We start from the raw sequence: 9,997 nt of genomic DNA on the forward strand, positions 1-9,997 counted from the left end.
CTCCGCAACGCAGACTTACTTTAAGAAAGAAACAGCATCAGAAAAAGGAATAATGGTGATATGATAAAAATACTTTTTCTTATTCTCAATCATGAACTGTTGGTTCAAAATGACCGTATAGTGATAGCACTTGTGAAAGTGTGCTAGATGACAGCAGTCTTACAGAGGTGAGCAGGCAGGGTCTGAGATACTCATAAAGAGCTACCGTGCTATTTGAAAGTGAACTTACATCAGCTATAAATATACTATTGAAAGCTATTGTGCTTATAGGGTTAACATGAACAAAAATAGGAATAAATATATTTTCTATGCTAAGAGAGAAGACAAAATGGGACCATAAATTAGAACCAGAGAAATCAAAAAGAGAGAAAAAAATCAATTTCAACAATTATAAATTATATACATATACTAAATTATATATAATTATAAACATGACAAATATTAACGTAGCTATAGTAGTCAACAATTTAACTGTGAATGACCTAAATACACCAATTAAAAGACAGAGACTGTCACAATTGGTACCTTTTCAAAAAGACCCAACTTTATGTTATGTAAAAATGCCTATAATACTTCCTCATATGTTCCAATTAAACCATAAGTTCTGTGAAGATGGAACCTAACTTATTTCAGAATATCTAAGCGTAAAGTGGTTTTTGTTCTTATTAGTATTATTATAAAAATTATAAAATCCACACTATTTATTATATATTAACCATAGTGATTCTATATATGTTTATTTAAAAATGCAGTAATCAGGGGGCTGGGAAGGTGGCTCAGTGGTAGAGCGTTTGCCTTGCATGCATGAGGCCCTGGGTTCGATTCCTCAGTACCACATAAGCAGAAAAAAAAAAAAAAAGCCAAAGTGGCGCTGTGGCTCAAGTGGTAGAGCGCTAGCCTTGAGCTGAAGAGCTGAGGGACAGTGCCCAGGCACAGAGTTCAGGCCCCACAACCGGACCAAAAAAAAAAATACAGTAATTATTAAATCTATGCATCATTTTTAATACCACTTTTCCTGATTAAAAAAAAAAAAAAAAACTTTCAAACCTTCCCACTCACTTGTCCTGAGTTTCTGATCTTGGGTTTTTTGTTTTAAAGCTAATCATCCCACCACACCATGAAAATGCCAGTAGTAATTAATACCCTTAACTTACTGTCCATTGGAGGCATGTCAGGAACTGTGATCAACATCTCATACACTGTTTATTTCATCTTCACTGCAGATCTATGAGGTTGGCGTTGCCCTGCATCTAACCCATAAATAAGCTGTATATCAGAGAGGTTAGGTAATATAGTCCCACCATAAATCCAGCGAAGTTCAGAGCCAAAACTCACCCTCACACCCCTGAGGTCATGCACATATTTCCTACCACTCTCAAATATTTTTTTTTGTATCAGAGCCCTTTTGAAGGGGACAGTAGTGCACATGGAACCTCAGTATTCAAGTGTTCGTGAATCAGAAGCAGATTACATATGAGGAAGTATTAGTGTCTTATTATAAAGGAAATAAATATTAAAATAATCAGTTCTGATGAACACCTCCAAGCAGGAGTTACTAGGTACATCAGCAATAATATTGGCCTCTCCATGCAGTGATGTTAATACTCAGTACTTATTTTGTGTTTTGTTTTGGTTGCACATTACCCAACCAAACAAAACAAAACAAAATACCAAAAACGGTGTTTTTAATCTCTCACCTTGCAGCCTCAGGTTCTTCCTCAATCACATTGATCCAGAAACTTGAAATGAGTAAGAAACTATAAAAATAGAAAAGAATATGGTTTCAGTCAGATTTTCCATCACTGTAACAAACAACCTAAGACAGATGGCTTTAAGGAGGAAGAGTTCATTAGGCTCATGGATTCAGAGGCTTCATTGCTATTAGGCCGATAGCAAGACCGAAACATCATGGTGCAAGAGAGCTCACACCAATCAGAAAGGGAGAGAGAGAGAGAATACAGGAAGAGAGCAGGGACATGATATACCTGTAAGCACATTTCTCTGACCAGTTTCTAGCAGCCTGTTCAGCTATGACTTAATCAACAGATTATTAACCCACTGATAGAGCCAGTGTCCTCAGGGTCCCATTGCTTCTCAGTAGTGCTGACAGACCATGCCACAGGAGGCTTTGGGAAGACATTTCATGCCCAAACCATAACAACATTTTAGACTTACAACATACTAAAGCATAAGTGTACAACAGCAAGATGCTCATCTGCTGCGATACAGCAGACTGAACCATGTGCTAAGGAAAGTGCCTTGCCTTTCATGGAGCCAGCAAACCAGGACAAACATATACCAAGAGACTCTCGGAGACACATGGGTAGGCATAGTGGTGAGAACAAGGGGAGTTACAAAAAATCATTTTAAAGCTTAAACATTTATTTTAAATCAATGTCCCAGTTACAGAGCTATAAGAGGTTTAAAATATGCGGCCTCATCAGCAGGGTCATCTTTATGTCAGTCTTCCCCAAAGGGATTAATTTAGAATCACAAATTAACGCCATCATGGGTTGAGGATTTTCAAATATGTGAAAAGGCAGAATGTACTGCAATTTGAAAATACTGTTTTTTTCATCACTACTCCACAAATAAGTTTACATTGCTGCCATGTCAGTCCTGGTTGGACATGCAGGGAATCGTCTAGTACAAAATGCCCAGTAGGATGGGTATTAAGTGAATGCCTCAGATGAAGCCGACAGCCTTGTTTCTGCTGGCTGTCCCCCTTCATGTGGAGACGTCCCAGGACCGTTGTGCTGGCAGTTCTAAAGCTTCCCTTTGGAGTGCTATGCCTAATTGATTTTCTATAGGCTAGCAATATCCTGCCAAGTGTCAGAAACAAAACAGCAGACTGATTGGTTTCAAGAAGTTTCTTAAATAATGTATTGTTTTGGTGCTGAGTAATTTATTAACAAAACTATTAATGCCTGAAATGTTTTTGTCAAGTTTTGCAAAAACGGCATAAATATTTAAGATGCCCTGCACATAGGCTAACTGCCAGGAAAAAGCAAGACCATTACATAGGACTTTATGGAATATTTATAAGATCCAATTTAACACAGATCTAGGCAGTCGGCCAAAGTGCAAGACAGTTGCTTCTTTTTTTTTATAACGTAAGCTTTTAACAAATTTCAACAAAACAAAAGGGAAGAGGATTTAAATTGTAGCTACCCCAATAATAAATGTTTCTTAAAACTGCTTAATACGGGAATGTTGTACGTGGTGCAGTTATTCATTTCTTCCCAAAGAATTCCTGAGTCACCTTCAAAATTCAATTATGCTGTCTCAAAAATAGGGCAGTTGGTAGGTTTTAATGTAATAACTGTTTTGAAAGCAATCAGAAGCCAGGCGCTGGTGGCTCACGCCTGTCATCCTAGCTACTCAGGAGGCTGAGGTCTGAAGAGTGAGGCTCCAGCCAGCCCAGGCAGGAAAGTCCCTGAGATTCTTATCTCCAATGAACCACCAAAAAGCTGGAGGTAAAGCTGTGGCTCAAGTGGTAAAGTACTAGCCTTGAGCACAAAGAGATCAGGACAGAGCCCAGGCCCTGAGTTCAAGCTCCAGAATGAACACACACACGTGCACACGCACACGCACACACACACACACACACATACACACAAGCAGAGAGATTACATAAAAAATTAATGACTTTAAAAATGGTCCTTAGAAATGTAGATAGATATTATCAGACTTTTAGACAAAACATACACAGTTAAAAAGTTAAAGTGGATAAAACCCATGAATATCAAAACCCAGCCCAACTTCCAGCCTCACTTCCACCTGAGGGAGAGTCGTGTATATAAAGGCGCATCCCTATATAGCTGTTTACACTCAGAAGAGTGGACATGAGCACCAATGCCAACAATCTCACCAAAGCTCAACAAGCACAGATTGCATAAACTGTATGGATGGATTTGTCTGAAGCCCAGACTCACTTCAGGCCAGTTATAAGGGAATTATTTATTTAATAGAATAGAACTGTTCTTGAAGGTAGCCCTGATGCAATTCAATACTGCAGCTGATTTCCAAGAATATGAACAAATGGAAACAGTATCTCTCCAGCCACTACCACATAGAAAAGCTAGTTTAAATCTAATATTTTAAAAATACATTGCTGAAGGCAGGCACTAGTGGCTCACACCTGTAATCCTAGCTACTCAGAAGGCTGAGCTTGGAGAATTGTGGTTTGAAGCCAGCCAGGGCAGGAAAGTCCATGAGATTCTTATCTCCAGTTAATCACAGAAAAAGCAGGAAGGGAAGGGGAAGCATAGGAACAGTGAGACAAAGGGTGAACCAATTTAATAGTGACACTCACTAGACACTATATTAGAAATAAATTTTACAACTTGGAGGGGAGTGGGAGAAAATGAGGGAGGGGTAACACTGTTCAAAAAGAAATTACTCATTACCTTACTTATAGAACTGTAACCCCTCTGTACATCACCTTTGCAATAAAATTTAAATTAAAAAAGAAAAAGCTGGAAGTAGCTCTGTGGCTTAAGTGGTAGAGCACTAGGTTTGAGCAAAAGGAGGCCATGGATAGTCTCCAGGCCCAAAGCTGACAAAAAAAAAAAAAAAGCCTGGCACTGGTGGCTCATGCCTGTAATCCCAGCTATTCAGGAGGCTGAAATCGGAGGATCAAAGCCAGCCCAGACAGGAAAGTCTGTGAGACTGTTATCTCCAATGAACCACTCAGAAGACTGGAAGTGGTGCTGTGGCTCAAGTGGTAGAGCGCTCACTCACCTTGAGCTGAAAAGCTGAGGGACAGCACCCAGGCCCAGAGTTCAATAAATACATTGCTGAGCTACTTCAGGAGTTACAAATAGGGGAAGGTGGGCTGGGAAGGTGGCTCAGTGGTAGAGCACTTGCCTTGCATGCTTGAGGCCCTGGGTTCAATTCCTCAGCACCACATAAGCAAAAAGAAAAAAGCCAGAAGTGGCGCTGTGGCTCAAGTGGTAGAGCGCTAGCCTTGAGCTGAAGAGCTGAGGGACAGCCCCCAGGCTCAGAGTTCAGGCCCATGACTGGACTCAAAAAAAAAAAAAAAAACAACAACAACAACAAATAGGGGAAGTTGCAGTTCAAGGACAGCCCAGACAGAAGTTCCTGAGATTCCATTTCAAGCAATAGCTAGATAGCCCAGGTATGGCAAAAGCATAAACAGAAGAATCAAGATGCAGGCCACCCTGAGCAAAAACCAAGACCCTATCTCGAAAATAATCAGTGGGAAACAACTGGGTCATAGCTCTAGCTCAAGCAGTAAAGTGCCTGACTAGCAGTCCTGAGTTCAAACAAAAAAATCATAGTTGAGCTCCATGAAAAAAGAAAACACAAGGGGCCAAGAATGAAAAGAGAAGCCAGAGTTAAAAGTAGTGATTTAGAACTCTGAGCAAGAACTGGACCCCCAGTGCCAGACGCCTAAAAAGCCACAACCTTTGCCTACAGCAGGAATCCAAGACCTGTCGATAAAATGCAGGACTACAAAGGCCACCCATCCATGTACAGGCAAGAAAGAAATGACCCTGGAAATCAAGTCCAGTACCAGTGAAATGTGCACAAGCCCAAGGAAGCAAGTTCTGAGGGGTCACACCAGATGCAGATGCCATTCAAGCACGTGTACCTACCACAGTGCTCACCTTATTTTCCTGGTTTTAGAGTTGAGGAAACTAAGTTATAAAGCAAGTTTCAGCAAATATAAGAAAACTGAAATAACCATCTATACCCTGTTACACTATAAAAGAATAAAATTAGAGGCTAAAACAGCAAAAACAAAAAAATTCAAACTCATGGCCAAATGGTGAGTAGGTCATCGAAGAGATAAGAAAGAAAATCTAAATGTTCCTAGAATCCAACGAAAATGAAAACACAACCTACCAGAACCTAGGGGACACCGTAAAGGCAGTTCTAAGAAGAAAGTTTATATCTATGAGTGCCTATATCAACAAAACTGAGAGACCTCAAATTGATACTCTAATGATTCACCCTCAATTCTTAGAAAAGGAGCAAACCAAACATAAAAACAGTATATAGAAAGAAATAATAAAAACTAGGGAAAATTAAGTAAAATAGATACAAAACAAGGTGTACAAAGAATCGACAAAAAGTTGCTTCTTCTAAAGATAAACCAAATAAATAAATCTTGCCACTGTGACCAAAAGGAGAAAAGAGATCACCTAAATAAATAAAATTAGGGCTGAAAAAAAGGAATACCACAACAAATACAGTGAAGTCCAGAACATTATGAGGGACTATGTCACAAACCTTTACTCAAATAAACTGGCAAATATAGTAGAAATGGATGCATGCCAAGATAACCTAACTTACAAAAATTAAGCCAAGTGGATTAAAAATCTTTTAAACAGATCTATCAAGCAATAAGATGAAAACAACAATAAAAAAAAAATCTCCAAATAGCCAGGCGCTGGTGGCTCACACCTGTAATCCTAGCTACTCAGGAGACTGCCAGCCCCGGGCAGCAAAGTCTGTGAGACTCTTATCTCCAATTAACCACTAGAAAACTAGAAGTAGCACTGTGGCTCAAGTGGTAAAGCACTGGCCTTGAGCTAAAGAGCTCAGGGACAGCGGCCAGGCCCAGAGTTCAAGACCCACGACCCAACCAAAAAAACAAAACAAAACAAAACAATCTCCAAATAGTGAAAAACCCAGGACCCAAGGGATCCACAGCTGAATTCTACAAGTCCTTTAAAGAAGAACTAACAACAATACTTATGAGATAGAGAAAAGGAGAGATGACAACTCAACTCATTCTATGAAGCCAGATTTACACTTACCCCAAACCAGACAGGGAAACAGTCAGCAAGGGAAACTGTAGATCAATCTCTAATGCACATAGATGTAAAAACCAAAAACAAGAGTGCCCACTTGCTCCATTCTTATCCAATATAGTTCTGGAATTCCTAGCCAGAGCAATAAGCCAAGAAAAAGAAACCAAAGGGATTTAAATAATAAAACAAAAAGTCAAATTATTCATATTTTTCAATTGTTATACTTAAAACACTTAAAGATCCCACCAGAAAACTACTGGACCTGATAAACACTTTTGGCAATGTAGCAGAACACAATTTAACATATTAAAAAATCCATACCTTTTACATGTACCAAAATTGAACACATTGAGAAAAAAGTCAGGAAAATAATTACATTCACAGTAGCCTCAAAAAGAGAAAAAGAAATTGAATAAGAAAAAAATAATCCTAAAAATAAAAATTATAAATTTGAAGGAAGAAAGAGAAGATACTAGGAGATAAAAAAAGACCTCCCATGTTCATAGACAAGCAGAATATTAAAAAATGGCTCTATTACCAGATTCAATGTACTTATTCAGAATAATTCTCATCAAAATCCCAAGCCCTATTCTTTACAAAAATAAAAAAATCAACTCTAATATGTGTCTGTATAATATGTATATGGAAATATAAAAGACACAGAAGAATAAAAGGAAAAATGCTGGAAATGTCACAACACTAGACTTCAGAACCATCATACAGAACCATCTACAGAACCATCATAACAAAAACAGTATGATATTGGCACAAAAATAAACACAATGACCAATGGAACAGAAAAGAAGACCCAGAAATAAACCCACAAAGCTAAGCCATATGATTTTTGCCAAAGTAGCTCAAAACATACACTGCAGAAAAGACATTAGGAAAATGGATGGAAATGGAGATCATCATGTTGAACAACATAAGCCAAATTCCAAAGGCAAATATCACATGTTGTGATTCATGCAAAAATACAGAATTACATTAATAAAAGTAACAATAATTATAATAGTAATAATAATGGGACATGAACATAGAAGACCCTCTGGAGGAAAATTAGTGTGGGGGAGAGGGTATGAGAAATGAATAGGGTTGAAATCCATTACATATATATGAAAATAACATAATAAAACAGTAAATATTGTTTGACAAGGGTGAAGTGTGAAAGGGGTAAGGAGTCTAACAGAGGAAGTGAACTTGTTCCATGTATATTGTACATGTGTATACAGATACAATGAAACGCCCTTGTTTAATTAATGTATACTGATTTTTTTTAAGGGAAGGGAAGGAAAGAAAAGGGGAGGGAAAGGATGGAAAGGAAAAGGGGAGAGAGAGAAAGGAAAGTGTTTCTCAAAATTCCTCACTGTCGGGGCTGGGAAGGTGGCTCAGTGGTAGAGCGCTTGCCTTGCATGCATGAGGCTCTGGGTTCGATTCCTCAGCACCACATAGCAGATAAAGCCAGAAGTGGCACTGTGGCTCAAGTGGTAAAGCACTAGCCTTGAGCTGAAGAGCTGAGGGACAGTGCCCAGGCCCAGAGTTCAGCCCCATGACCGACCAAAAAAAAAAAAAATTCCTCACTGTCATTTCTTTCAACTTGTATGTGTGGCTCAACTATAAGTTCAATCCTTAATATCACTCAGTAACCTGAGGTAATTTTCTTAAAAAACAAATAATAACAATTATAAAAAAATACTCTGCATAGAAAATCAGCTCAATGCCCAGGCTTGTCTTCCAACCCTGGCTAGACTAAATCCAAAAGTTTGTATTTTGAAAGGTAGAATGCCTTACAAGATAACGTCAGTGACACCCACTAAAAGGTTGGCTCAATATTCTATACCATTTCTCCTCTTTCAGAATTCCTTTGCATTTTGTATTCCCTTCCCAGGAACAAAAATACTTGTTCAGAGAGAAGGAGCAGGGGTGCCTGCGTCAGGCTTACAAGAAGCCCATGTCTAGCTACAGGAGGCTGTTAAGGAACAGGCCGCCCCACTGCCCAGCCAAAGGCACCCATCAGCCTGTCTACTTAGCAGAGCCATAGTGAGATGAATTATCTCCAGCCTGGGCTACCAAGACAGCAGCCACACAGAGGTGTCCGCGGCAGTCACCACTGAACATACACCTTGAAAGGAACCTCAATCCCTGAGTAGCAATATTTTTATGCTAATTTGACGGTGGAAAGAAAAAAATACAACACATATTTCCCTCCCAAGAAACAGAAAAAGAAGTGCAAGCTTTGGTTAAAATAAATGGGAATAAGAATCTCATTCAACTCAACTCATTGCATAGCCCTGTGTGATTAAACCTGTCTTTCCATTTGGGAGTTACAGGCTCTAACCTCTGCTTGTTTGTCTTTGTGATTCCAACAAAGTTCTTTCTTTGTCCTTACCATCAGCTCATTTAAAGGGGATGTGTTTACCAACAGCTTAATTATTTAGTGCAAATATGCTTTCACATTCTTTCCCCATTTGAAAAGGGGGAAAAAAACCTGCAAAAAGGGGAACTTCCACAGCCCTAACTGTACCTATAGAACAGCATGACAAGTCTGCTATCCCTTTGTTAAAAGTGTTGTCTTCCTGAAATGCTAGGACTATAAGCTGCCATCTTGAGTGGCCAGTCTCAAATTTTGTAACTCTGCAATGTACTAACAATAAAATACTTATTTATATGTATTGTACTTATGTATGAGTATTTTGTTATATATAAATAAACATATAATTAGATGTGATAATATAATGAGATGTAAGATAGATATAATTAGAAGATAGATATGGAGATAAATATTGACATATTGGTAATACAGATAGATATAAATAAGGGGAACCATGGTACATATAACTGGAACTCAAGGCTTTGAGAATAGTAGGCAAGCACTCCACTACTGAACTCCAGCCCCTGCCCATATATGTGATATATTTAATTAACCAACAACCACTTGTAACTTCACAGAGGAAGCCAAGCCAGTCCTGGGGCTTGACCTCGGGGGACTGGGGGCTATCCTTGAGGCTCTCTGTGCTCAAGGTTAGGACTCTCCCACTTGAGCCACAGCACCACTTCTGGCTTTTTCTTTTCATGTGCTACTGAGGAATCAAACCCACGAACCCAGAGCTTCATGCATACAAGGCAAGGCACTGTACCACTAAGCCACATTCCCAGCCCACTTTGCTTTTCTTTAGTTATTACATGGCAATATCAAGAAATGTTTGTTCCTAAGT

This window comes from Dipodomys spectabilis, unplaced genomic scaffold (genome assembly GCF_019054845.1).
Source record: "Dipodomys spectabilis isolate Male_0828 unplaced genomic scaffold, ASM1905484v1 ptg000646l, whole genome shotgun sequence".
Lineage (NCBI taxonomy): Eukaryota > Metazoa > Chordata > Mammalia > Rodentia > Heteromyidae > Dipodomys > Dipodomys spectabilis.